Source organism: Manis javanica, chromosome 9 (genome assembly GCF_040802235.1).
Source record: "Manis javanica isolate MJ-LG chromosome 9, MJ_LKY, whole genome shotgun sequence".
Classification (NCBI taxonomy): Eukaryota; Metazoa; Chordata; class Mammalia; order Pholidota; family Manidae; genus Manis; species Manis javanica.
Genome location: NC_133164.1, coordinates 79,251,162 through 79,266,735, shown reverse-complemented (window position 1 = coordinate 79,266,735; position 15,574 = coordinate 79,251,162). Strand labels below are relative to the sequence as shown.

Genomic DNA, 15,574 nt, shown 5'->3' with positions numbered 1-15,574 from the left:
TGACCTATAAACCATCAGGTCAAATATGAATATTCATTTGATTTTTGTACTTGATTTATATGTTGATCCCACATTTCTCCTATTATTATTATTATTTTTATTTTTAATAAAATGCTGAAGTGGTAGGTAGATGCAAGATAAAGGTAGAAAACATAGTTTAGTGCTGTAAGAAGGCAAATGTAGATGATCAGATGATCAGGTGTGTGCCTATGGACTAAGTATTAATCCAGGCTAGACAAGGGCAGCAAGACATCCACGGATGCAGAAGATTTCTCTCAAAGCAGGGGGGGTGAGGTTCTGAGCCTCACCTCTGTTGATCCCCAAATTCTCACCTGATGGCCCCCCTGCGACTGTGCCTGTCTTAGGTTGTTCCTCCCTTGAGGAATCTTACCCGTCTCTGGCTAACCAGTCATCTTCCGGGGCCATACAGGGAAATGTAAAGTTGGTAAGTGAGAGAGAAGCCATATTGTTTGCAAAGGTTAGCTTTTTACTTCTTTGCAGATTTATGCCCTGTGGCTTCTATGCCCAGCACTTGTCTCGAGGTATCTTTACCACCTGGAGGAATTATGATACTCGGTAAATTCGATATGAGGCACGAATTCTATTTAAGGTTTGTAATTAGGAAGGAAGAAGAAAAGCTATAGATGTAGCATATGAAGGAAACTTGGGAGGATTGATTATTTCTTTGACATATCTTCTTGTATAGTACCTTAAGTATGTATAGGTTTTAAACTACTAACTAATTTGCACACACATATTAACATAATAGGAATACGGTGACATAAACAAAGCAAATCTATAATTACCAGCCATCTCCAGTGAAGCCAAGAAAACCATTTAGGCACCCTAGGCATTTGTGAAAATTTATCTATGATATGATGGATATTTTCCAACTGTACTTGAACCATCAGACAAATTAAAGCAGCCCATTTCTGGGATCTGTTCACATCCCATATGTTCTTTTAACCATAGATAGTCTATAGTCATGAGATTTTGGGGTGCTACAACTTGCACCCCTCCCAACTCCTGGTTGAGTTCCAACAGTACAGATCCAGTCAAATTCGTTGTCTCACTGTATGCACATGCCAGCCTAGACATCTCCCTCCTCCTTCTTATGGCAAGTCCAGGAGACGGTGGGCTGGATGCAGCCACAACCGCAGCATCGTCCGGATCCCTGTGGAGGCTTTTTGATGATCATCCCCCGGCACGAGTCCTCCAGAGAGTGCTGATGCCGGAAGCTCCTCCTCATATCGTATCTTAGTTCATTTTCTGGGTATCCAAGCTAGGCCTTGATCTTCTGCGTAGAAACAAACAGACCCTTTGCCCACACTTTGACATGCCCTCTATACCACTGTGCAGAACTCATTGGAGGTCAGCACACAGTAACTGCTTTTTTTTTTTTTTTTTAATTAAGAGAAAGGAATATTATCAGAAAAGAGTACCTCCATAGCTGATCATCTGACACCCTTTAAGTGATCAACATTAAGGATATTTAAAGCATGCGTTGATCTTTGATTTACCAATAGTTTTATCCTGTTAAGGAGTAATCCCCCTTTTCTTTCTTTCTTTCTTTTTTTTTTTAAATTTTTAATCTACACTTACCTGAAGAATACTATGTTTACTATGCTCTCCCCTATATCAGGTCCCCCCTAACAACCACATTACGGTTACTGTCCATCAGCTTAGCAAAATGTGGTAGAGTCACTACTTGTCCTCTCTGTGTTGTGCAGCCCACCCTCCCCTTTCTTCCTCCCCCCCATGCATGCTAATCTTAATACCCCCCTTCTTCTTCCCCCCACTTATCCCTCCCTGCCCACCCATCCTCCCCAGTTCCTTTCCCTTTGGTACCTGTTAGTCCATTTTTGGGTTCTGTAATTCTGCTGCTGTTTTGTTCCTTCAGTTTTTCCTTTGTTCCTATACTCCTCAGATGAGTGAAATCATTTGGTATTTCTCTTTCTCCGCTTGGCTTATTTCACTGAGCATAATACTCTCCAGCTCCATCCATGTTGCTGCAAATGGTTGGATTTTTCCACTTCTTATGGCTGAGTAGTATTCCATTGTGTATATGTACCACATCTTCTTTATCCATTCATCTACAGATGGACATTTAGGTTGCTTCCAATTCTTGGCTATTGTAAGTAGTGCTGCGATAAACATAGGAGTGCATCTGTCTTTCTCAAACTTGATTGCTGCGTTCTTAGGGTAAATTCCTAGGAGTGGAATTCCTGGGTCAAATGGTAGGTCTGTTTTGAGCATTTTGATGCACCTCCATACTGCTTTCCACAATGGTTGAACTAATTTACATTCCCACCAGCAGTGTAGGAGGGTTCCCCTTTCTCCACAGCCTCGCCAACATTTGTTGTTGTTTGTCTTTTGGATGGCAGCTATCCTTACTGGTGTGAGGTGATACCTCATTGTAGTTTTAATTTGCATTTCTCTGATAATTAGCGATGTGGAGCATCTTTTCATGTGTCTCTTGGCCATCTGTATTTCTTTTTTGGAGAACTGTCTGTTCAGTTCCTCTGCCCATTTTTTAATTGGGTTATTTGTTTTTTGTTTGTTGAGGCGTGTGAGCTCTTTATATATTCTGGACGTCAAGCCTTTATCAGATCTGTCATTTTCAAATATATTCTCCCATACTGTAGGGTTCCTTTTTGTTCTATTGATGGTGTCTTTCGCTGTACAGAAGCTTTTCAGCTTAATGTAGTCCCACTTGCTCATTTTTGCTGTTGTTTTCCTTGCCCGGGGAGATATGTTCAAGAAGAGATCACTCATGTTTATGTCTAAGAGGTTTTTGCCTATGTTTTTTTCCAAGAGTTTAATGGTTTCGTGACTTACATTCAGGTCTTTGATCCATTTTGAGTTTACCTTTGTATATGGGGTTAGACAATGGTCCAGTTTCATTCTCCTACATGTAGCTGTCCAGTTTTGCCAGCACCATCTGTTGAAGAGACTGTCATTTTGCCATTGTATGTCCATGGCTCCTTTATCAAATATTAATTGACCATATATGTTTGGGTTAATTTCTGGGGTCTCTAATCTGTTCCACTGGTCTGTGGCTCTGTTCTTGTGCCAGTACCAAATTGTCTTGATTACTATGGCTTTGTAGTAGAGCTTGAAGTTGGGGAGTGAGATCCCCCCTACTTTATTCTTCTTTTTCAGGATTGCTTTGGCTATTCGGGGTCTTTGGTGTTTCCATATGAATTTTTGAATTATTTGTTCCAATTCATTGAAGAATGTTGCTGGTAATTTGAGAGGGATTGCATCAAATTTGTATATTGCTTTCGGCAGGATGGCCATTTTGACGATATTAATTCTTCCTAGCCATGTGCATGGGATGAGTTTCCATTTATTAGTGTCCCCTTTAATTTCTCTTAAGAGTGACTTGTAGTTTTCAGAGTATAAGTCTTTCACTTCCTTGGTTAGGTTTATTCCTAGGTATTTTATTCTTTTTGATGCAATGGTGAATGGAATTGTTTTCCTGATTTCTCTTTCTATTGATTCGTTGTTAGTGTATAGGAAAGCTACAGATTTCTGTGTGTTGATTTTGTATCCTGCAACTTTGCTGTATTCCGATATCAGTTCTAGTAGTTTTGGAGTGGAGTCTTTAGGGTTTTTTATGTACAGTATCATATCATCTGCAAATAGTGACAGTTTAACTTCTTCTTTACCAATCTGGATTCCTTGTATTTCTTTGTTTTGTCTGATTGCCGTGGCTAGGACCTCCAGTACTATGTTAAATAACAGTGGGGAGAGTGGGCATCCCTGTCTGGTTCCCGATCTCAGTGGAAATGCTTTCAGCTTCTCGCTGTTCAGTATAATGCTGGCTGTGGGTTTATCATATGGCCTTTATTATGTTGAGGTACTTGCCCTCTATTCCCATTTTGCTGAGAATTTTTATCATGAATGGATGTTGAATTTTGTCAAATGCTTTTTCAGCATCTATGGAGATGATCATGTGGTTTTTGTCTTTCTTTTTGTTGATGTGGTGGATGATGTTGATGGATTTTCGAATGTTGTACCATCCTTGCATCCCTGGGATGAACCCCACTTGGTCATGGTGTATGATCCTTTTGATATACTGTTGAATTCTGTTTGCTAATATTTTATTGAGTATTTTTGCATCTACATTCATCAGGGATATTGGTCTGTAATTTTCTTTTTTGGTGGGGTCTTGTCCTGGTTTTGGTATTAGGGTGATGTTGGCTTCATAGAATGAGTTTGGGAGTATTCCCTCTTCTTCTATTTTGTGGAACACTTTAAGGAGAATGGGTATTATGTCTTCTCTGTGTGTCTGATAAAATTCCGAGGTAAATCCGTCCGGCCCCGGGGTTTTGTTCTTGGGTAGTTTTTTGATTACTGTTTCAATTTCTTTGCTTGTAATTGGTTTGTTTAACTTTTGTGTTTCTTCCTTCGTCAGTCTTGGGAGGTTGTATTTTTCTAGGAAGTTGTCCATTTCTTCTAGGTTTTCCAGCTTGTTGGCATATAGGTTTTCATAGTAGTCTTTAATAATTCTTTGTATTTCTGTGGAGTCTGTCATGATTTTTCCATTCTCATTTCTGATTATGTTGATTTGTGTTGACTCTCTTTTTCTCTTAATAAGTTGGGCTAGAGGCTTATCTATTTTGTTTATTTTCTCAAAGAACCAGCTCTTGGTTTCGTTGATTTTTGCTATTGTTTTATTCTTCTCAATTTTGTTTATTTCTTCTCTGATCTTTATTATGTCCCTCCTTCTGCTGACTTTAGGCCTCATTTGTTCTTCTTTTTCCAGTTTTAATAATTGTGATGTTAGACTATTCATTTGGGATTGTTCTTCCTTCTTCAAGTGTGCCTGGATTGCTATATACTTTCCTCTTAAGACTGCTTTCGCTGCATCCCACAGAAGTTGGGGCTTAGTGTTGTTGTTGTCATTTGTTTCTATATATTCCTTGATCTCTATTTTGATTTGTTCATTGATCCATTGATTATTTAGTAGCATGTTGTTAAGCCTCCATGTGTTTGTGAGCCTTTTTGTTTTCTTTGTAGAATTTATTTCTACTTTCATACCTTTGTGGTCTGAAAAATTGGTTGGTAGAATTTCAATATTGTGGAATTTACTGAGGCTCTTTTTGTGAGCTAGTATGTGGTCTATTCTGGAGAATGTTCCATGTGCACTTGAGAAGAATGTATATCCTGTTGCTTTTGGATGTAAAGTTCTATAGATGTCTATTAGGTCCATCTGTTCTAGTGTGTTGTTCAGTGCCTGTGTGTCTTTACTTATTTTCTGCCCGGTGGATCTATCCTTTGGGGTGAGTGGTGTGTTGAAGTCTCCTACAATGAATGCATTGCAGTCTATTTCCCTCTTTAGTTCTGTTAGTATTTGCTTCACATATGCTGGTGCTCCTGTATTGGGTGCATATATATTTAGAATGGTTATATCCTCTTGTTGGACTAAGCCCTTTATCATTATGTAGTGGCCTTCTTTATCTCTTGTTACTTTCTTTGTTTTGAAGTCTATTTTGTCTGATATTAGTACTGCAACCCCTGCTTTCTTCTCACTGTTGTTTGCCTGAAATATGTTTTTCCATCCCTTGACTTTTAGTCTATGCTTATCTTTGGGTTTAAGGTGAGTTTCTTGTAAGCAGCATATAGATGGGTCTTGCTTTTTTATCCATTCTATTACTCTATGTCTTTTGATTGGTGCATTAAGTCCATTTACATTTAGGGTGACTATTGAAAGATATGTACTTATTGCCATTGCAGGCTTTAGATTCGTGGTTACCAAAGGTTCAAGGTTAGCTTCTTTAGTATCTTACTACCTAACTTAGCTCGCTTATTGAGCTATTATATACACTGTCTGGAGAGTCTTTTCTTCTCTCCCTTCTTATTCCTCCTCCTCCATTCTTCATATGTTGTGTGTTTTGTTCTGTGCTCTTTTTAGGGGTGCTCCCATCTAGAGCAGTCCCTGTAGGATGCCCTGTAGAGGTGGTTTGTGGGAAGCAAATTCCCTCAGCTTTTGCTTGTCTGGGAATTGTTTGATCCCACCATCATATTTAAATGATAGTCGTGCTGGATACCGTATCCTTGGTTCAAGGCCCTTCTGTTTCATTGCATTAAGTATATCATGCCATTCTCTTCTGGCCTGTAGGGTTTCTGTTGAGAAGTCTGATGTTAGCCTGATTGGTTTTCCTTTATAGGTGACCTTTTTCTCTCTAGCTGCCTTTAAAACTCTTTCCTTGTCCTTGATCCTTGCCATTTTAATTATTATGTGTCTTGGTGTTGTCCTCCTTGGATCCTTTCTGTTGGGGGTTCTGTGTAATTCCATGGTCTGTTCGATTATTTCCTCCCCCAGTTTGGGGAAGTTTTCAGCAATTATTTCTTCAAAGACACTTTCTATCCCTTTTCCTCTTTCTTCCTCTTCTGGTATCCCTATAATACGAATGTTTTTCCTTTTGTATTGGTCACATATTTCTCTTAGTGTTGTTTCATTCCTGGAGATCCTTTTATCTCTCTCTATGTCAGCTTCTATACTTTCCTGTTCTCTGGCTTCTATTCCTTCAATGGCCTCTTGCATCTTATCCATTCTGCTTATAAATCCTTCCAGGGATTGTTTCACTTCTGTGATCTCTTTCCTGACATCTGTGATCTCCTTCCGGACTTCATCCCACTGCTCTTGCATTTTTCTCTGCATCTCATCCCATTGCTCTTGCATTTTTTTCTGCATCTCTGTCAGCATGTTCATGATTTTTATTTTGAATTCTTTTTCAGGAAGACTAGTTAGGTCTGTCTCCTTCTCAGGTGTTGTCTCTGTGATCTTTGTCTGCCTGTAGTTTTGCCTTTTCATGGTGATAGAGATAGTTTGCAGAGCTGGTACAAGTGACCGCTGGAAGAGCTTCCCTTCTTGTTGGTTTGTAGCCTTTTCCTGGGAGAATAGCGACCTCTAGTGGCTTGTGCTGGGCAGCTGTGCGCAGACAGGGCTTCTGCTTCCTGCCCAGTTGCTTTGGGGTTTATCTCCGCTGTTGCTGTGGGCTTGGCCTGGCTGGGGCTGTTCCTCCAAAATGGTGGAGCCCCGTTGGGGGGGGAGCAGCCAGGAGACTATTTATCTCCGTAAGGGGCCTCTGTGCTCCCTGCTGCCCAGGGGGTTAGAGTGCCCAGAGATCCCCAGATTCCCTGCTTCTGGTCTAAGTGACCTGTCCTGCCCCTTTAAGATTTCCAAAAAGCACTCTTCAAACCAAAACAACAGCAGCAGCAATGAGAGAGGGAACAGAAACAAAGAGAAAAAAAAAAGGAAAAAACAAGCGATTTTTTTTTTTTTTTTTTTTTTGTCCTCAGGTGCCGGTCCCAGGCACCCGCTCACTGGTCCTGCTGCCCTGTCTCCCTAGCACCAGGGTCCCTGTCCTTTCAAGGCTTCCAAAAAGCACCCACCCACTGGTCCCGCAGGGAAGGAACGCTTAATATTCTTTGTCCTCAGGCACTGGTCCCTCGCACCCGCTCACCAGTCCTGCCGCCCTGCCTCCCTAGCACCAGGGTCCCTGTCCCTTCAAGGCTTCCAAAAAGCACTCGGCAAAAAGAGAGAAAAAAAAGGGGAAAAACGCGCGATTTCTTCCGTCCTCAGGTGCTGGTCTCAGGCACCCACCCACCGGTCCCACAGGGAAAAATGCGGGATATTCTTTGTCCTCAGGTGCCGGTCCCAGGCACCCGCTCACCAGTCCCGCCGCCCTGCCTCCCTAGCACCAGGGTCCCTGTCCCTTTTAGGCTTCCAAAAAGCACTCGCAGAAAAGAGAAAAAAAAAAGGGGAAAAACGCGCGATTTCCTCTGTCCTCAAGTGCCGGTCTCAGGCACCCGCCCACCGGTCCCGCAGGGAAAAACGGGGGATATTCTTTGTCCTCAGGCGCCGGTCCCAGCCACCCGCTCACCAGTCCCGCCACCGTGCCTCCCTAGCACTGGGGTCCCCGTCCCTTCAAGGCTTCCAAAAAGCGCTCGCCAAAAAGAGAAAAAAAAAAAAAAGGGGAAAAACGCGCGACCTCCTCCGTCCTCAGGCACCGGTCTCAGGCACCCGCCCCCAGGTCTCGCAGGGAGAAACGCGGGATATTCTTTGTCCTCCGGCGCCGTTCCCAGGCACCTCCTCACCGGTCCCGCCACCCTGCCTCCCCAGCAACGGGGCCCGTCCCTCTAAGGCTTCCAAAAAGCGCTCGCCAAAAAAAAAAAAACCGCTCCGGTTTCTCTCCACCCGCCGGGAGCCGGGGGGAGGGGCGCTCGGGTCCCGCCGGGCCAGGGCTTGTATCTTACCCCCTTCACAAGGCGCTGGGTTCTTGCAGGTGTGGATGTGGTCTGGATGTTGTCCTGTGTCCTGTGGTCTCTATTTTAGGAAGATTTTTCTTTGTTATATTTTCATAGCTCTATGTGTTTTTGGGAGGAGATTTCCACTGCTCTACTCACGCCGCCATCTTGGCTCCGCCCCCTACTTTAAAATTTTTAAAAATAATTTTTATATTTGATATCAATGGCTTCTATTCAGTGTTTTTACTGAATAATGTGCTTTCCTAAAAAGGGTGGATGTACCTTAAAGGTGATGAATCATTATTTTTTATCATTGACTGAAAAAAGCCTAATTAAGTAATTGTCAAATAGCTCTTTTTACATTATCATTCACATTCAGATACTTAGGTGTAGATACAGTATGAAGAGACGTTTGTATTGACACTTTGTTGGTCGAGTATCAGCAGAAATCAAAAGAGAGGGAGCCATGTGCCAAGTGGATACAATCACAATCTTTGTTAATTGCTGTAGAACTGAATGCCATTCAGCACCAAACCCTGAACTGTGATAGATGAACTCTGTAGGACAGCTCCTGGAGACCAAGCATCTCTGCCATGATTTCTATTTGGAAAAGCATGTCAACAGACGTAGATTCACAGTGGCCTTCTTGTCACAGGTGGCTCCCAGTGTAGAGTGGAAGGCTGCATTTCTATAAGTAATTTGTTAGTTGTTTGGAATGGTGTTTGTAGAAAAATCATGTTTTAAATTGTGGTTAGGTTCTGAGACCAGCTTCCAAAGCTCATGTTTAACCATGGTGTATTTTTTCCATTGCTCTATCTTATATGTTATTTCTATTACATTTAGCACATTAAGTTCCATCTGCTTTTATTTGTTGGTATTGCTTATTGGGCTGATAGTTCCCTATGAGCAGGGACAGTTTGTCTTAGCAAGTAAGTGCTCAGGCCTATTCCTGACACATATGATTCATTATGAATTTTTGTTGTGAATGAAAGTATGATACTTATTACATTCTAAAGAACTATATATTATAACTGTTTTCAGAGTTCCAAGTCTGGAAGCCAAGAAATACTCCTGGAATAAGTAAATTGAAGAATGTCTGCAAGCAATATAGTTCACTATTTTGAAATTGTGGCTGTTGCCTAAACTTCATTAATTCTGACTGCCCTTGATAACTCCCTTCAAGAAAAGACTAGCATTTCTTCAGCCACATAGTAATTGTAATAAAGGTTAGTGCTGGGCTTCAGGACAGGCCTTCTTTAAGTCTATAATTCTTTTCTAATCCAAAGGGAACTTAAATTATGATTATATGCTTTGTTCTTTGTTTTCTGTAATTTTAATGCAATGTAAATAATGCTGTTACAATAGATCTGAAAAACCTATTCTTAATGACCCAGAAAAATATTTACTTTTTTTTTTTTTTTTTGCTTTAGAGAGGAATATTTCTTTGATGCTACATCTTAAGTAATTTTAAAAAGAGAATTGTTCAGTAAATGTTTTGATTGTGCATTTTTGTATTTTTAAGAATGTTAATTACTACAACCAACTTCCTCATAGGGGAAAATATGAAAATCAGAGCATTTATATTTGGAAATACTGAAAGCAAAAGTTCTAAAATGTTTGTGCTGAACATATAGGAAGAACATGAAAGTTTTAGAGCGGTGCTTTAAATAAAAATTTGAATTGGGTTAATGTTTATATTTTGAGATGTAAATATGTTAGACTGGACCCCTTTCTTACTACAAGCCCATTGAGGAGAGACTATGTCTTAATTTTCTTTTTATCCAAAGTGACTTACACAGAACCTGGCATGTAACAGAAACTATTGATATTTGTGAAATTAATGAACTATGAGAAATTAACTCAGGCATTTAATACCATGTTAAGTATTATTTTGCCTTTTTTGTCTGGGATGCTATACCTCATGCAGTCCTAACCTTATATGAAAATCCATGCTAGTACCTTTGACCAAACCTGAAGAGTATTAAATAGCTTTGAGAAGTCAGAATGTAGATAGCAGAAGATGTTAATGGGAGCAGAAAATGTATTAGTATGGACCACCACCATTTTCATTTTGAATGATTATGAGGAAACAATTGGGTAACTAGAAACTTTTAAGTGATTTCTGAGGCCAAATGATGAAGGTGAATCACAAATGGTCATAGAAGTGTGGTGACTTGGATTCGGGGGTCTGGTTTTCCTGAGGCCTGTAATGACTCCTTTATCCATGTAGCCTTCCTTTGGGTTGTCAGCACCCCTTAATTTGAGGTCTTACCAGCCTGAGAATAGAAGGGGTGTGCTTTCTAATCTTAATAAATTCCATGTGTCTCATGTTTCTGAAATTGTTTTCCATTCCGTGAAATGTCATGAGGCATCGCTGCTGGTGTGTAATGGTGATTCTTCCTCATAAAGAATAATACTTTGGAAAACACTTTGAATTTGATCAGGTGTGGACAGTCAATAATAGCCAGCATAGGAAATCCTTTCTACACAGTATTAAATATAAAGAGAGGCTACAGGATATTAGACTGTGTTCTTGAAATGTTACAGCTCTTTTATAGAGGGTGTTAAGTTTATAAAGGTCAGAATAAATTTGTTTAAAAATGCATTTTAAAAATTGAGTAAAAAAAACCCAAACAAACAGAACCACCAAAGCCTTACTGAGAGCTGCCTGGGCTCAGTTCTCCCTCAGCGTCACCTGATGTAGTCCTGACGGTAACCGTGAGCTGGAGTGGTCATCCCTATTTTGCAGATGAAGAATCAGAGGTGTAGAGAGTTTGATCAACTTGACCTGTGTGGTGGAACACTAACAGGTAGCCAAGTGTGGCCTTGAACCCAGGTCGGCCTTGCTCCGGAGGCTGCAGTTCTCTAACCTGCCCTGTAAATGGTGAGTCAGAGCTCATCACATCCGTAAAATTTCCTAGGAAGACATACAAACCAAAAAGGCACCCTAGGTCTTTTGAGTTATTCTTGACATAAAAAGAAAATTTTTAAATATTGGTCTGGTTTTGTTAATACTTTGGCCCTTTCTGTTGTTGACTGTATTTATGTGTGTGTGACAAAGCACATGGTACAGATTTTCCTTCAACCCAGAGACATGAGCTGCACACAGTCGTTTGTGCTGCTGCAACATTTGCTGATCAGTGGCACTTAACCATCAAATGGATGTGCCAGGGCACTGGGGTGGCATGCTGCCTTCAACCATTTCTGAGAGTATTGAGGACATTCAGCAACAACTGTGATTCAGTAAGTTTACAACACTTTTACTGTTATTTCTGTGCACCATCATGTAATCTTAATCTTGAAAAAAAGATTCCTGTCTTTCACGTAGTTATTTATGTATTATTTACTTGGTATTTCTTGCTTAGATTTCACCTAACTCAGAGGGCTTTTATATAGAATTCACTCCTCTGACTTAGTTGGCTTCTGGAGTGTTAACAGGAAGAGTGGTGTTCGGTGCCCTGCTGCTGCAGATTACGGAAGTTTGAGTGGCCCACGATTTATGGCCAACAGCCTGTCAAAGTGCCATTTTCTCTTTATCCCTTCAGTGAAGCAAATGGATTTTGGCAGGAATATTGACATATAAAGATAAATAGGTAAAAATATTGCTTAAACTTCTTAATATAAAATTAGTTCTTATAAAAATTTCTTTCTCAGTGCCTTGATAACACTGACAGCCTTATTAATACTTTCAATATTCTAATGTCAGCAATCATTTGATATCAGTTTAATCATTTTAATGGTTAATACTTACTTTTTAGCATGATCATTTAAATATCCCCAAAGATAGGGTTGATTTTTCTTCAACGAGTAGATTCATTTTAAAGTCAAGAAAATTATATCACTTGTAACTTCAGATATGCCTTTTCAGGGGCTTTTCTTTAAATAACATTATTATAACTTATTGTTCTGACAGTTATAGATCTATTTTGACTTATTTCTTAATAAGATCATGAAGAGTCTATTTGCAGGTTAAGACTTCGGAATATAAAATGATCTCATGTTCTTCTGACTCTAACAACACTCTTCAGAGTTCACACATCATCTCAATTTAAGCTTTCCTAGAAACAGGCTTCCAGAATGGATTTCACATATGATAGCCTTTGTAACTGTGCCACAGATAATTGTTTGAATCAGAGTTGTCATTTTTCTGACAGATTTGAAATAGGTATGCATAGGAATGTATAAATATTTCATAAACTGTAGAGGTTCAAATGCACTATAGAATCATTTGAAAACTTCTAATAAGCATCTGTGTTTTCATAGTTACCAGTTCATACTGGTCATCCTATTGCTGGTATTCATGCACATTTCTATTCAGACACCATTCATGGGACTGCTTTACTCTGCAAGCTTTATGTTTGCAGATGATCCATAGAAACACAAGCAAGGAATTGTAGCAGCAGTATTTCATTCCTAAAGCTGAATGATGGCAGGCATAATTACTGAGACTAACATCTGTAGTGGTTTATTAAAGGGAAACCTGCCAAGATTGTTAGCATATACCAAACAGCATTATCCATATGTGCTGTTTTATCACTATTGAATGTCAGGGTGTGTTAGTATGAAGAGAAACAAATAAAATCCAGCAAAGGATCACTACTAACACATTATCTTTCCAAAGCTGATTTTAGTTTAGCTTGATGGAGCAGTTTCCTAGAGATTTTCAAGATTATGAACATGAACCATCTGGAGGGTTTCTAGATACATGGGTACCTGGTCACTTGGTCTTGCCAGAATTAAAGTACCCCTTCATTAAAATCCCTCGGAGTTCTTTTTTTTTTAAATTAATTAATTTTGTTGTCATTAATCTGCAATTACATGAAGAATATTATGTTTACTAGGGTCCCCCCTTCACCAAATCCACCCCACATACCCCATTACAGTACTGTCCATCAGCATAGTAAGATGCTGTAGAATCACTACTTGTCTTCTCTGTGTTGCACAGCCCTTCCCATGCCCCACCCCCCAACATTGTACATGCTAATCATAATACCCCCTTTCTTTTTCCCCACCCTTATCCCTCCCTTCCCTCCCTTTCTTCCCAGTCCCTTTCCCTTTGGTAACTGTTAGTCCATTCTTAGGTTCTATGATTCTGCTGCTGTTTTGTTCCTTCAGTCTTTCTTTGTTCCTATAGTCTTTCCTATAGTCTTTGGGTTTGAAGTGAGTCTCTTGTAAGAAGCATAGAGATGGATCTTGCTTTTTTATCCATTCTATTATTCTGTGTCTTTTGATTGGTGCATTCAGTCCATTTACATTTAGGGTGATTATTGAAAGATATGTACTTATTGCCATTGCAGGCTTTAGATTCGTGGTTGCCAAAGGTTCAAGGTTAGCTTCTTTAGTATCTTACTGTCTAACTTAACTCACTTATTGAGCTATTTTAAACACTGTCTGGTCATTCTTTATTTTTCTCCCTTCTTATTCCTCCTCCTCCATTCTTTATATGTTGGTTGTTTTATTCTGTGCTCTTTTGTGCTTCCTTTAACTGCTTTTGTGGGTAGTTGATTTTACTTTTTGCCTGAAGTTAGTATTTGGTTGGTCTGCTTTCTTTGCTGTGATTTTATTTTCTCTGGTGACATCTATTTAGTCTTAGGAGTGCTCCCATCTAGAGCAGTCCCTCTAAACTACCCTGTAGAGGTGGTTTGTGGGAGGCAAATTCCCTCAACTTTTGCTTGTCTGGGAATTGTTTAATCCCTCCTTCATATTTAAATGATAGTCGTGCTGGATACAGTATTTTTGGTTCAAGGCCCTTCTGTTTCATTGCATTAAATATATCATGCCATTCTCTTCTGGCCTGTAAGGTGTCTGTTGAGAAGCCTGATGGGTTTTCCTTTGTAGGTGACCTTTTTCCTCTCTCTAGCTGCCTTTAAAACTCTGTCCTTGTCCTTGACCTTTGCCATTTTAATTATTATGTGTCTTGGTGTTGTCCTTCTTGGGTCCTTTCTGTTGGGAGTTCTGTACACTTCCATGGTCTGATCGATTATTTCCTCCCCCAGTTTGGGGAAGTTTTCAGCAATTATTTCTTCAAATACACTTTCTATCCCTTTCTCTTTCTCTTCTTCTTCTGGTACCCCTACAATGTGGATATTGTTCCTTTTGGATTGGTCACACAGTTCTCTTAATATTGTTTCATTCCTGGAGATCCTTTTATCTTTCTCTGCATCAGATGCTATGTGTTCCTGTTCTCTGGTTTCTATTCCATCAATGGCCTCTTGCATCTTATCCATTCTGCTTATAAATCCTTCCAGAGTTTGTTTCACTTCTGTAATCTCCCTCCGGATGTCTGTAATCTCCCTCCAGACTTCATCTCTTAGCTCTTGCATATTTCTCTGCAGCTCCATCAGCATGGTTATGAACTGTATTTTTAATTCTTTTTCAGGAAGACTGGTTAGGTCTATCTCCTTCTCAGGGTTTGCCTCTGTGATCTTGGTCTATATCAATTTCTTCTGCCTTTTGATGGCGATAGATATATTTGTGGGGAGCTGGCACATGTGTTGGGTCAGAGAAAGTCCCTTCTTGCCAGTTTGTGGCCTTCCTCTCCTGGGAGAACAGCGGCCTCTAGCGGCTTATGCTGGGCAGCTGCCTGCAGATGGGGCTTCTGATCTTGCCCGGCCACTATGGAGTTTATTTAGCTCTGCAGTTGCTGTGGGCGTTGCCTGCCTCAGGCTGCTTCTCCAATATGGCAGAGCCGCGTTGGAGGGGGAACAGGCGGGAAGCTGTTTATCATGGTGAGGGGCCTCCAAGCTGCGCTGCGGGGGTTCAGGTGCCCAGAGTTCCCCAGAATTCCCTGCTGCTGGGCTAGGTGTCCCGGGGCACTTCCATCCAGCTGTACGGTCCCTGTCCCTTTAAGACTTTCAAAAAGCACTCGCTTTTCTTTGTCCTGGGTGCACCGGCTGCAGGGACCCGCTCACAGGTCTTACTGTCTTGTTTACCTAGTTTCCAGCACCCCATGCATGCACTGTGTGTTTGCTCTCCCGTGCAGATGGCTAGGGCTGGGTATTTAGCAGTCCTGGGCTCCGTCTCCCTCCCCGCTCTGACTCCTCTCCTCCCACTGGGAGCTGGGGTGTGGGGTGCTCAGGTCCTGCCGGGCTGTGGATTGTATCTTTACCCCCTTTGCAAGGTGCTGGGTTCTCACAGGTGTGGATGTAGTCTGGCTGTTGTCCTGTGTCTTCTGGTCTCTCTTTTAGGGAGAGTTGTATTTGTTGTATTTTCAAAACTGTATGTGGTTTTGGGAAGAGATTTCCGCTGCTCTACTCACACCGCCATCTTGGTTCTCCTTCTTTTTGTTTTTAAGTTCTCCAAATCCTAAAAAGAA

The 15,574-nt window shown here is 40.7% G+C and overlaps 1 protein-coding gene across 9 annotated transcripts in view; it reads left to right on the top strand.

Annotated features, from left to right (window-relative positions):
- Nucleotides 1–15,574, top strand: part of PTPRM (protein tyrosine phosphatase receptor type M) — an 857,076-nt gene that overhangs the window by 144,618 nt on the left and 696,884 nt on the right. The window contains exon 2 of one of the 9 annotated variants that reach the window (XM_073212815.1): nucleotides 9,301–9,485. The exons of the other annotated variants lie outside the window; for them this stretch is intronic. The gene's annotated coding sequence lies outside the window, so the exon portion shown is untranslated. The remainder of the gene's footprint in view (nucleotides 1–9,300; nucleotides 9,486–15,574) is intronic. 9 annotated transcript variants of the gene reach the window in all.